Here is a 14,460-nt window from a genome sequence, read left to right as displayed (position 1 = left end):
AACCCTAGCGCCGCCCTGTGTTCTCTGGTGGCGCCTCCGCCTCCGTTCAACCCCAAATTAACACCTTAGGACCCTTTCTCTTCTCTCATGCCGAATATCAACTTCACTTCCTTCGAATCACTCCAGAATCCTTCGAATTTCAGATCGAAAGGATGAGCCCTAATTTCCAAAGAGCCCCTGAGTCGAGTTAGTTGAAGATTCGGTTTATTGTGATGTTATTCGTGTGTTCTTATTAAGAACGCACGATTAATATCATAATTGGCCAGAAAATCCGAGTTGGAAAGTTCGAACTCCTTTCCTCATCTGCTTGAGTCTCAATAGGTATTCTGTACTTCTCGGCGATTTTATTTAGCTTTCATTTCTTTTTCTTTTTTTTTCTCTATTTTTCTTCTTCTTCTCGTTCTTCTCGACCTCTCTATTATTTGTTTCGTTTTCCAGTTTGTTTTCCCATGCATAACAATTTTAGGTTAGTATTTTAACTTGTCCTCGGTTTGTTAACTAGTGTAGTGTAGATTCGTTGGTTTAGTCAATTAGTTAATGGGTCGTTCTAGGCTAGGTTGTTTGACCCTTTAAGGCCATTTTAGAGTTTGTAAATTTTGTTTTTTTAACTAAGCGTATTGTTCGTAATTTGGGGCTGTCTCTGATGTAATTGGCAAAGAACAGCCCATCCAAATTGCATTGGGTCATGGGGTCAGCTTGACCCATTTTTGGTTTTCGTTCTTGTAGTAATTGTCAGGGGATAAAAGGGTAATTTGGTCAGTTTGCGTGAGGAATCTTGATGTAACCGACTAAGGGAAGATTCCTGGAAGCTGGGGTGGGGACTAATGTAAAGAATCTGATTTTTGGCTAGGGGTTTTTAAGCTAAAATGAAAATTCAAAAAGGGTAAAGGGTAAAAACTGAAATCTGATGTTTGCCCTAAGGACTTGTCTATAAAGACATTGTGTACTTGCCTTGCAAGTCAGGGTTGGAAGGGAGAAAAAAAAAATACAGAAAAAGGCTGCTACTGTTCCATTGGGATTTGGGTCTCAATTTGAAGAATTATCACTCTTAAAATCGATTTTGTTTCTTCCTCTGAAATGGTTCAAAGCTTGGCTAAATTCAAGTTTGGCTTGGGGTCTGTTGATTTATTGAGTCCGAAATTGGCATTTGAACTGTTGCATTGCATTTTGGTTTCAAAATCAGTCTGTTGGTTCATCTCTGGGGTATTGAGAGATGCTGCTTTCGTTTGCTTACAATAACCACCTTTCTCCTTCTCATTTTCCAGGTACAAACTCAGAATTTCCCATGATGTAAACTCAATTTGAAGGTGAAATGAAAGGAAGTGCTGAGTTCTGTTAATAATTTTGATTTTGCTATGATTCTGTTCCTTTATGATGTTTATGTGTTAAACATTTGATTCAAATGTAGTTAGTCTAGCTGATGCTGATTAATTATCATGTTGTAGTCAATTGTGGACTGTTGGACTTTGGGAATCATGTTGTGCTTGGACTTTAAGTTGTTGTTTTGGGTTTGATCTAGATTAAATCCCCTTGTAATTAATATTTTCATGTTGGGTATTGTTAGATACACTATGTTTTTGACTTGATTCTTGAAGTCACATGTGTTGAGGATGAACTAAAACTGCAAATTAGTATGTGCTTCCATGATGAGTGTTAGACTCTTGTATTCACTTCCATTTGAAAACCAATTTCATGTTTCCTACATATCATGCTTTCGTTGTTGATGACTGAAATTCAGTGTTGTCTGAATGCTATAGTTGCATCAGGATCAAATGCATAGGAGGTTATAGTTCATTGTAATCTTCATACAACAATAAGTTAGTTAAATTGGGTTATTATTTGAAAACAGTGGGTATTGTCCTAATTGGTTAAATGATAAATCTTCAGTCATTGTTGAGTTTAAATGATTGTATCTGCCAATTTGAAGGCAAATTAGACATGTTTTCGTTCATTTGGGCTCGAATTGGGGACCCCGCTATCTTTTGGCCCCGTCCTCCACGATTTATTTCTGATTTTCCTTCGGGCCCAGTGTGGCCTGGAGCAGGCTGTTACTTGGAAACAGCCTCAAATTCATGCTGTCAGGCCTCAAGTTGGGCCAAAACATTTAATCTAAAATGCCAACTTCTTTCGTTCAAGTATTTATATCTGGGCTAATCCATTAAAGATTTTTTTTGTTAACGTTTGAGTAAATATAAGTCTAGCGGCCTTTGTTCAATATTAGGTAATACGAAATAGTTATGGTCTTGTGTTAATTGAGATATTAAAAATGATAAATATTTGTAGCATGCCTTTAGGGCTGTTTAAAATATGATTATGGTTGCGTATACGTTCGCGTAACACGACCATGATTCTAAATTAATTTGGAGTATGCGTTTGCGCAACTTCGACCAACCTTTTCCTAATAATAAATATGTTACAAGTTTTAGTTTATATAAGTTCATTAAAACCACATAGGGCCATCCTAGTAAGTACATAAATTAGATATAAAATTGACAAAAAATTCGTAGCATATCCTTTAGGGCCGTTTAAAACACTAGTGTGATTGCATATACGTCTGCGTAACACAATTACACTTCTAAAAAAACCGGAGTATGCGTTCGCGCAACTTTGCCCCAATAATCTTATTAGATAAACAAAGCGTTAGTAATTGTGGACACTGTCACACCTCCTTTTTCCGCGCCCGCGGGGGCGTAGGGAGTTTTTCCAATTAAAGGACAGTCGAAACGGGATTTATTTATTTATTTCAGAGTCGCCACTTGGGAGATTTTAGGGTGTCCCAAGTCACCAATTTAATCCCGAATCGAGGAAAAGAATGACTCTGTATTACAGTCCGCGAACCAGAAATCCGGATAAGGAATTCTGTTAACCCGGGAGAAGGTGTTAGGCATTCCCGAATTCCGTGGTTCTAGTACGGTCGCTCAACTGTTATATTTGGCTTAATTATCTGATTTTATACGTATTATAAACTTATGTGCAAGTTTTATCCTTTGGCCGCTTTTATTATTATATTTTTTTTAAAGAATGTGAACATCGTTTAAAAACATGTCTTTGGATTGGGTCACATAAAATGCATCCACGATCCGGAACGTATTTTTATTCAATGTTTTGGGATTTAGATTTGGGTCGCATAAAATGCACACCCGAATTTAAGAAAGTAAGCTTATTAAAATGCGCGCCTAAAGCAATTAGCGTGTTATTATTTCTGGGTAAGGCCGTGGAATATTTGCTAAACGGCTCATCCCAAAGTCTAATTAATTTTAATTAAACATTTTATGAGGGCCCCACAATCTATACATTTATTAAGCGAGGCTCGTCTCATTTTTATTTTAAATGAATAAATCTTAAAGCGACTACATTTTTCTATTTAAAATTAGTCTCTAAAATGAATAAAGAAAATCCTAATTAATTACGTTTTTTATTATTATTGTTATTTTAAGAAAAACATGAATTCTATTGCTAGATTAATACAAATACTGATGAAAAGGAATTTTACTCAAAATTTCGAAATTTATAAATAAAATAAAAATTCGACAACTAATATTCAAAAGAATCAAATATAGCTAGATTAAAACTCAGCATTGTTATTTTTTTTAAAAAAATATTATTGAGATTAATTATTCACAATCATTTGAAACTAGATTTAACCATAATTACTAAAGCTTATTAGAAAGTTTATTAGACTTAAACGTTCTTCTAATCTTGCTTAAGCTCAAGTCATGCCTTAATGCCTAATTTACGATGTTTAATTTAAATTCGTGTCTTAGCTAAATTTAGCTACTTGTTCATGATCAACCTATAATCTTGAAGCCTTCATAACTAGTGAATTAACCTGTTTTGCCGAACTGATTCATTAAAGACTAACTTATGTTATTTTTTCTTATTCCAATTATTATTTAGTAATACATGAAATAGCTTAAATACAATCAACAAAATGAATAAAGAAAAACGAAATTAAAACTTCAAAATTTCATTCTTCATATGTATTCATGCTTCATATTTCGGATTACAATAACCAGCGTGTCAGTTGTGTACCTGATATTGGAAGCAAAAGAAAATGAAGATGAGAATCAGCAACAGTAATAACAATACAGCAACAACAACTGCCCAGCAACAGTAACAACCCAGTAACAGACCGGTGGAGTAGTAATCCCAAAAACAAAAGCTTCAAGCTTTGATGAAACAACAATTAATTCTGATTTCAAACAATGAAAGAAAGCAGAATATTTTTTTTTAGTTTTTATTTTTATTTTGAAAGCTTAAATATTTTTCGGAATTTTTTCTTTCTCTTAAATGTTCAGCCTTTTTCTCTCTCTATTTATGTATTCTCTTATCTGTGTGTTCTCTCTATTATCTCAATCTGTCCTCTAATCTTGTTTCAAGACTTCCTATATATATCTCATCCCATAAATCTTTTAATCAATTAAAATCAACCCATTTTCTCTACCAAACCCATTATCTTCCCACTCATCCCCATTACATTAAATAAACATATCACACCACCCCATTATATTTTGTCCCCCATGCCTAACATAAACAAATACAAGATTCCCCCACACTAAAATTTGTCTTGTCCCCCCTTTATATTAAATAACTATATCACAACCCACCCCAATACATTTTGTCCCCCATGTTTAACATAAAGAATTGCAAAATGTTCAATTACCAAACTACCCTTCCGATCTTATTGCAATTACCATTTTACCCCTGAACGTACTACAAATTACCAAACTACCCCATCAGCTATAACAAACAATTAATCAAACTTAACCAAAATATAGACAATATGATTAATTTCTAACAATGTTCAAACAACAAATTTCATGAACATGATTTCTTCAACATTTCAACAACAAATCACATGAACACAAATTTCTTCAACATTTCAACAACAAATCACATGAACAGAAATTGCACAACAAAGAACAACTAAAATTTGATTGAACAATATTTTTAGCAACAAACAATCCTATTTTCGGATTCAACAACAACAACAAACAAGTATATTTAGATTTCTAAATTCAATCATATTGAACTTAAAATCAACTCTAACAACATTACAACCAACATTTCCTATATTAAACTTTAAACAAGATTATGAGACAAATTCAAGAAATAATCATAAATGATAAACAAGAAATCAAGTTATACAAATTTCGGATTCAAGAACAATCAAACAAAGTATGAACATGAATTAAATCTATTTTAAACAACAAACTTGACGGATTAAATGACTCAAACAACATTAATAATTTCTGGAAAATACATAACAACATGAAACAAATTGAAGAAATAATCAATTAAATTTCAATTTGAATCTAACAAACATTAAACTAACAAATTTTTACCTAAACAATAAAACAAACATGAAATAAACATAAAAAACAAATTAATCAATTTACCATTTGAAATCTGAAAATTAATTCAACAAAACATATGAACAAACTATAAATTATTTCAACGACGAACAAACAAAACAAGAATAGAATCATTTAACAATTTTAACTTCCAGAAATATAAAAACGTAATATGGACAAAAACAAAACTCAAAAACAACTAACCGGAGATGAATCAACGACGAACTCGATTGTAAACAAATCTGTCCGAGCTTCGACCGAAGCTTGAACGAATGACGACGAAGATGAAGGCAAGATGAAGTAGCAGCCACAACGTTAGTGAGGCAGTAGCAACTTCGTCATTTGTTCGACGCGAAGGCAGCCTGGAACGTGAGCAACAATGGTGAGCTCAAGCTGGAATGGAGCAGCAACTGGTCGACGCCGAACAACAGCAACTTGACGAGGCAGGAGCTGGAGCAGTTGGAACGATGAAGTGAGCAGCATCGCGGCAGCAGTAGCTCGAAGGAAGGAGGAGAAGTAGCTGCGACGAAGCCGACAGGGACGAAGGCAGCTGAAGCAGCTGCGTGAGCAGCAGCAGCAGTTTGTCGAGCTCCAACTCGAGCAGCCATGGACGTTGAGCTCCACCTCGTTGGACTGGTCTACTTGGACGTGAAGTTGAGGGCAGCTATGGTCGAGCTTTGAGCTCGCCATGGATGACGAAGCTCGATGGAGGAGGGTAGCTATGGAGTTGTTGGTGCGTGTGTGTGTGAGTGTGACGTGAGTGTTTGTTAATGGCGTTTGGATGTGAGGGAGTGGGGTCGAGGGCAGCCATGGTTGTGTGCTTGAGGAAGCTTGAGGAAGAAGAAGAAGATAGGAGGGGGGGGATGGTTTAGGTCTTTTAGGGTTTTTGGGTTTTGTTTTGTTTTGTGTTGTTTGTAAGATAATAGGAGTGTTGGGTTATGGACTGGGTTGACCCAGTTCGAAATGGACTGGGTCGTAGGGAAGATTGGGCCATTTTTTGGGCATGTGGCTTGAAATCGAAGAAGAGGCCCAATTCCGACTTTCTTTATATTTTCGCTCTCTTTTCTTCTTTTATTTCTCTAAAACTAAATTATAAAAATACTTAACTTATTATTAAGAACTAAATTAAGTTATAAAAGCGCAAATTAACTCCCAATAACAATTAACGCACAATTAAGTAATAATTAAGCATAAAATTGTATATTTGGACATTAAATGCTAAAAATGCAAACGATGCCTATTTTTTGTGATTTTTATATTTTGTAAAACAAACTTAATTACTAACAATTGTAGAATTAAATCCTACATGCAAAATGTGACATATGTTTGTATTTTAATAATTTAACAAATAAACATGCACAGACAAACATACAAATAGTTACACAAAATATCACAAAATATCACAAAATTGCACACCAAAGAAAAATCATTTTATTTTTGAATTTTTTGGGAGTAATTCTCATATAGGGCAAAAATCACGTGCTTACAGCTGCCCCTCTTTGCCCGAAGACACGAAGGGTTTTCGTGCAAAGATAAAGCGAGCGATTTTTGCCCATCCGAGTACTCCGTGTGAAGCATTTTTTTGAAAAAGATTTGACCGAACCTTTGCTTCAAAGGTTTCCTACATATCCTGGGCTAAACAGGAATCAGGTCAATGTAGTTCGGGAAATTTTGGTAGCTGGGACTACCGTGGGACTGCAATGTTACTGTTGTTGCATGCTATTACTACTGCTTACCGATCTCCTTGTTACACCGTGCTTAAAAGAAAACAAGAAGCTAGGCTAGACTGCAATTTGTTTTTGTTGCCTTGCTTTCTTGTCTGCTTGCATTTTTTTTGGTGCTTTTCTTCCGATGCTTTTCTTCCTTTCGACACATGCATTTGAGTTTTTGCTGGGACCTCTTATTGCAACCTTCTGTTTCCCGGTGCCGGGGAATTTTATTGTTTCCTACTGGGGATTCCTATTGTAACCCTCTATTTTATTGTCCTCTGACTTGATCTTGAAATGTATGCCTCTGTTGTATGGGCAGACTCCCAACTTCAATACTTGAAAATTAAAGACTGAAATGTATGCCTCTGTTATCTGGGCGGGCTCCCAACTTCAACGCTTGAAATGTAAAGACTGAAATGTATGTCTCTGTTATCTGGGCGGGCTCCCAACTTCAAATAAACAACTTTTGAAATAAACGTCGTTCCTCTCTTCAGGCGGGCTCCTGACTTCGAGAACAATTTCATCAGACCAAGATTTTGACTCTAGGAGATAAATCGTCAGACTAGGTCCATTTTGTTGTGATCTTAGGAGAAAGATTCATCCGACTAAGATTTTATCTTGGGAGAACAATTTCATCAGACCAAGATTTTGACTCTAGGAGATAAATCGTCAGACTAGGTCCATTTTGTTGTGATCTTAGGAGAAAGATTCATCCGACTAAGATTTTATCTTGGGAGAAAAATTTCATCAGACCAAGATTTTGACTCTAGGAGATAAATCGTCAGACTAGGTCCATTTGTTGTGATCTTAGGAGAAAGATTCATCCGACTAAGATTTTATCTTGGGAGAAAAATTTCATCAGACCAAGATTTTGACTCTAGGAGATAAATCGTCAGACTAGGTCCATTTTGTTGTGATCTTAGGAGAAAGATTCATCCGACTAAGATTTTATCTTGGGAGAAAAATTTCATCAGACCAAGATTTTGACTCTAGGAGATAAATCGTCAGACTAGGTCCATTTTGTTGTGATCTTAGGAGAAAGATTCATCCGACTAAGATTTTATTATATTATCTTGGGAGAAAAATTTCATCAGACCAAGATTTTGACTCTAGGAGATAAATCGTCAGACTAGGTCCATTTTGTTGTGATCTTAGGAGAAAGATTCATCGGACTAAGATTTCTATCTTAGGAGAAAGATTCATCGGACTAAGATTTGGTATCTTAGGAGAAAATTTCATCGGACTAAGATTTGATATATTATCTTGGGAGAAAAATTTCATCGGACCAAGATTGTATCGGGAGGGAAATTCATCAGATTAGGACTTTTATCCTAAGAGGAAAATGTAAAGATCAATGATTTGAGAAACTTACCTTTGCAATTTCTTCTTTTCTTTTCTTTTTCCTTTGCGCTGCTTTGTTCTTGCTTGCTGGGGATAATACCATTGTGGGAGTCTTCTTTCTTCCCCTCCTTCAAATTTCAATTTTTTTTTTCTTTTTTTTTATTTTCTCTCAACACTTCTAGATAAAAGTGTTATCTTTTTGGGATAACGTTGTTGAGGATAACGCTGCTGGGGAATTTTATCCCTTCAAATCGATGCTTTATTCTTCTGTAAGCTGCTGGTGATGATAATGGCTCTTTGCTTTTCTTAGCACAAATGTCATCCCTTTGTTCTGTCTGCTGGGGATCAACTTCCTTCATTGGAAACTTATTATGTCGGGGGCAACACTGGTTCAAAGACCACTTCCCTTGAGACTAGTGTTATCTTTATTCTTCCTCAAATGGGTACCTGATTTCCAGAAAATTTTCTAACTGAAAAGAAAATTTTCTGCCCCAGTTTGACAATTCTCCCTTATGGCATGCATTTCCTACATCAATGCCATTTCCTTTACCTGTTTCAAATCAAAAATTTGTTAGCTTAAAGCGTGGTAGTTGGCTGTGATACTCCACTGGGATGGTTTTCCCTTTCTCCTTCCTTGCTTTGTGTCCCACAACTTGTTGGGGATGATATTATTTGCTGGGGATAATCTATTTCTGCTGGGGATATCCCTCTTGTTTCGTGGCATGGCTCGGAAACTTGCATTTTCCCGACCTTTTAGTCTTGCATGAATTTCCCAAATCATGCTTATTGCTCTCCTTGTTTGTCCACGGGCCTTGGCCTTGAGGTTTTAATAACCTTTGATTTTGGCAAGGATATCCCTCTTGACACTCGTTGATCCTTTTGTCAATCTCCTTTTGCTGGAGATATCTTTCTTGATACTGGCCTCGCGCTTGTTCCTTGCTGACTATACCATTTGTATGTACTAGTCAGATCTTATCTTGGAAAGCTGATGGCCTATTTTGAAGTCATTTCCCACTGGTTCTGACCAAACAGACTCTACTGGGGAAATTTCTATGAAAGGAAAAGATAAAAGGAAACAGAATAAAAGACAACGGAAAAAGATGACTCTTTAACAAAAGAAACTATAAATAAAAACCTATCAAACGCAAATACCGACTCTAATGGTCATGGCATGCACCTGTGGCCTATCCTCTGCCGTCAATCGTCTTTCAAGACCTTCAATTGGCAATTCCCCATCGGATTCCCAATCTTATTCGACTTGTAGTGCCCGAAGGGTTTTCACTATCAAGTCTCTCTCATTTTGGGTTTTTCTCTCAGCTTTCATCGCCTTATGGTGTCCGTAAAGATTTTCACCAATAAGACTCTCTCATTTGTATCACTTTCCAGCTGGGGATTTGGAGTGTTGCCGGGGTGACTCTCTCTGCTGGAGATTGGAGTCCTTTCTGTTGTGGAACAGAGTGTTATGTTCACCGGTAAGACTCTCATTTATCTGACTTGGCATCTTTTGCAGACTGGTCAGAAGGTCTTTCTTTGGACCGTAATGTGGGTTTTTGGATAGGCTAGAAAGAAAGGGTATTAAAGGCTCAAAAACAAAATAAATTTGGGGTTTAAAATTACAACCTTCGGAACCAATTTTGCTTACCATAAGCGCAACCCTTGCCCCAGTTTCTTGCTTGGTGATTATTCATTTATAATTTTTTTTTTAAAAAAAAAATTATTACACCATGCGCATTGTGACCATTGTGGCCATTATGCACCCTATGACCGAGCCGTGAAACACCTACGTATCCTCTTTGAGGAATCAGGTCAAACGTAGTTCCCAATTCCTCTGTTTTCATTTTTTTTCTTTTCCCGGCTCGTATTTCCTAGTCGTTGCTATTGATTCCGAACGAGGGGTATGAAAGAAAATAAATAAGGCTCAAAAGGGGTAACGAAGGATAAAGTGTTTGGATAGTAGAACAAAATGTCTTCGTCATTCCAATCTCCAAAACACGCCAAGTACAAACAACACAATTAAACAAACCGCCAAAAACATTGGTAACATCTTTTGATTGCATCAGAGAACCATATCCACACATAACATCGTTGGACAACACTCTCATTTACTTGCCCCAATTTCTCATGGTTTGGGCTTCAGATGATCTCAAACTGTTCTTATTTTAAAAGGGGACCCGATCATCCCTAAATGGCTTTACGGTCAACTTTTAAGATTAGGCTTAAACTGTGCGCGCATGTCATGTCACTAGAATCGGCGTTGAACAAAAGCAAAACAAAAGGGTAAAGAAAACTAAACAAAGAAGATGAAAAAGACCGGAATTTGCTTTTAGACAAAAGGTAGAACCGTTTAAACGACAAAATAAACAGTTACAACCCTAAAACTAAACCAGATAACACCACATTAGGTACTAGACAAATAAAAGGATAAGGGGGTTTGACCACAAGACAATATCCGGATTACAACCCTGAAATAATCCGGACGACAGAAATGACAACAAAATAAACCACCAAAACTCCTCTCTGGCTGACCAGGAGATGGAGCGCCTTTCCAATTGCCCAACATGGTGTTTTAGCCATTAAGTTCTACATCATCATTGCCAAGACCGTTACCAACTTCAATATCATTATCATCAGTTAGCGGCTTCCCGGGATGACTCTAAAATCCCATGTCACCAGGCATCCTCCCCATAAAGTGTGCATCATGATGTGCAGGTAAAGGATTCTGCGCGATATTCTGGGTGTCATTACCTTGGATCACAATCAGATTTTCCTGGATCATCCTTTCTATTTCTCTTTTCAAATCCCGACAACTTTCAACATTGTGCCCCTGGGCATTGGAATGGTATTCACACCTTTTAGAAGGGTCAAAGCTTCTTGCACGTGGGTCCACATGATTTGGAGGAATAGATGCAATCATGTCGTGATGCTTTAACCTCTCAAATAAGCTTTCATAGGACTCTCCTATTGGTGTAAAATTATCTTTCAACCTTCGTTCCCCTTTATACTTCTGGCTTGGATGTGGGTTATAGGGCACCTGAAAGTTATGTGGAGGCTTCTGGAGATTTTGTGATGCTCGTGCTCGCCTTCTGGGGTGTTTTGGTGGCCGGGCAACATACTGAGGTGGAACAATAGAATGCGGTGGGTTCTGAGGGGGATAATATTGCTCAGGGGATTCATAGCAAACTTGAGGAGGCTGCTCATACCTTCGAGATGTTCTCCTAGGACCTCTTCTTGACCCTGATGTCATCATGATTTCTTCAATCTTCTCATTTGTGTCGCAAAAATTATCATACTCAACCCGGACAGCGTGAATTGCAGCTTTAAAAACTGCTTGACTTATAATTTTTCCTGTCTTAAGACCATTCTCTATTATTTCTCCCATTTTGATTGCTTCCGAGACTGATTTGCCAACTGCGGACATCATGTTCTGAAAGTAATCTGGCTCTTGCGCTTGAAGGAAGACAGTTATTAGCTCGTGGTCATCCATGGGTGGCTTAACTCGAGCTGCTTGTTCTCTCCATTTAATGGCATATTCCCTGAAACTTTCACTTGGTTTCTTTTTTAGGTTTGAAAGGGAAATGCGGTCTGGGGCAATGTCGACACTGTATTGGAACTGTTTGACAAATGCTTGTGCCATGTCGTCCCAGACATACCAGCGAGACGTGTCTTGATCCATAAACCATTCGTAAGCTACTCCCGTAAGGCTTTCCACAAAATAAGCCATCAACAATTCTTCATTTCTTCCCGCACCTCTCAGTTGATTGCAATACCTTTTCAGGTGGGCAATGGGATCTCCATGTCCATCGTACTTTTCAAATTTGGGAGTCTTGAAACCAGGCGGCAAGTGGACATCGGGGAACATACATAGATCTTTGAAGGCAACACTCTTTTGACCAGACAACCCTTGCCTGTTTTTCAACCATTGTTCTAAGTTTTTCACTCTTTGGGTCATTTCTTCTTGTACCATCTTTCGGGCAGGCTCTTCAATCTTTGCAGGAAGATCAAACGAGTACGGGTGGTACTTAGGAGAGTGGTACTGCTCTTGTTGTGTCGCAAATTGTGACTCATGACGAGGATGTCCTTGCCCACTGGCCCATGCTTGACACACTCCGGTCATTTGTTGTTTCAGTATTCTATTTTTTCCGCCACAGTAGACTCTTGTTGAACCCTCTGAATAAACCGACCAACTCAACTTTCTTCACAATTCAAAACAAAACATGTTAGAATGGACTCAGTCGGTTCTTATTACTAGCAACATCTTTTACCTTTTTTTTTGATTTTTTTTTTCAATTTTTTTTTCATTTTTTTGTTGTGGTCGAATCTTATGGAGATTGCCTACGTATCATGACCCCGCATGAATCAAACCTTGCGTTGTTCGGACCAATAAAAGATAAACAATAAATATTTTTTATCAATTTTCATATTAAAACAAATTGGGTTTCAATGGTTTGAAGATGACCTACAAACTCGAAAATCAAACAACTCACATATTTTAATCAAAAGATTTACAAACTCCAAAACAAAAAGGCCAGCTTCCTTTCCCCGTTTGACAAATGCAACCAAACGACTATTTTTGCAAATGTGGCCCCTTCCAAATCTCACATGAATTTTGAGGCCGGGGAGGATTATTTTGTGACACTTTACACACTTGTTCGTTCTTTTACGAAAATAGCCTTTCGACAACTAAAAGATATTCTAAGGCTATTTCGGCAAGAACGGTTTAAGACGCGGCCGAAGCTGGCTCGGCTTATTTTGACCAAATATCCAAACGGTATTCACCTGACCGTTGGCTCTTTGTTTTTGTGTTTTTTTTTTCAAATTACAATAAAAACCGGGTGTTGCAAACACGGCCCTTCAGCGCCTCGGGGACGAAGATTTTTTAAGGCTGTGTGGGTCAACTGGACCAAAAATCCTAAACATGACCCAAAAGGTGGCTGTTTATGCAAAGTCAGCCTTCCGGCGTCCCTTTCGGGAACATTCGGCTATGTCTTGATAAAACATAGTCACCCGACTTCTTTTAAAATTAAAATTTGACATATTTTTTTGGCTATTTTTTTAGCAAAAGGGGAGGCTAGACACCGCCCGACTTATTTATGACAAAATTAAAATTTTGACATGTTTTTTATTTATTTATTGGTTTTTGGCTATTTTAGCAAAAAAGGGGGTTGGACCCGATGAGGGTTGCCTACGTATCTCACATCCGGTGAGAATCAAACCCGCGTAGTTCGGGCCAATTAACCGAACTATTTTAAAACAGGATTTTTTTCTCTTTTAGCAACAAATAACAAAACCACTTTCAAAGCACGACTCTTTTCATTTTCATTTTGGCATTTTCAGAAACAAATAGAAAAAAAAATATTTTAAAAGTAAGACTCTTTTTCATTGTCATTTTCAGGGAAAGACAAACTATTTTCCTTTTTATATATTTTTTTTAAAAAAATAAGACAGAACGACGACTTTTTTTCTTCTATTTTTCCTTTGTTTTTTAGTAAAACAAACTAATAAAACATATTTTTTTTTATTTTCTCGAAATTTCGGCAGAGTTTTGGCAATATTTGGGCATTATTTTTCAAAAATAAACAATCAATTCCCTAACCGCTATTTCTTTTCTTTTTTTTTCAATTTTAAAATATTATTCCTGATATTCGAAAGTCAGTCAACATACAAGTCCGTATCAAATAAATGCGCACGTAGCAGCAAGTAAGATGCATCAGGATGGTCATTTTCATTTTTTGGTAGACCTGTCCTAGACAGACCCAACCCCTGTGTTGAGCCTCCAAAGTCAAATGCACGTGATGCAAACAAACGTTCCTACTAGGGATCCGGCATGAAGCTGAGTTATTCTAAGTGAAAAACCTGAGGCATATTGTTCTAGCCCTGGCTTACCCAAGTGGATAGCTCGAGCCGAAGTGAGGGCAACGTACCGGGAGCACGAAAGTCTACCCGACCTAGTTACTTGTCACAACTTCGTTCTATTTGGTATGACTTCTAATAGAAAGGTGGGTCACGCGCACGTGTGCACCATAAATTCAGAAGACTCAGAAAGAAGAAGGGTTTCG

The 14,460-nt window shown here is 37.2% G+C and overlaps 1 long non-coding RNA gene across 1 annotated transcript; it reads left to right on the top strand.

Moving 5' to 3' along the window:
* The first annotated feature begins 977 nt into the window (after positions 1-977).
* LOC138872093 (uncharacterized) lies at positions 978-1,586 on the top strand. Its single transcript, XR_011400523.1, has 2 exons — positions 978-1,115; positions 1,266-1,586. It is a non-coding gene; the product is annotated as an uncharacterized lncRNA (long non-coding RNA).
* The last annotated feature ends 12,874 nt before the right edge of the window (positions 1,587-14,460 follow it).

The sequence above is a fragment of the Nicotiana sylvestris genome, chromosome 6, assembly GCF_000393655.2.
Source record: "Nicotiana sylvestris chromosome 6, ASM39365v2, whole genome shotgun sequence".
Taxonomy (NCBI): Eukaryota; Viridiplantae; Streptophyta; class Magnoliopsida; order Solanales; family Solanaceae; genus Nicotiana; species Nicotiana sylvestris.
This window is presented reverse-complemented; position numbering and strand designations above follow the sequence as displayed.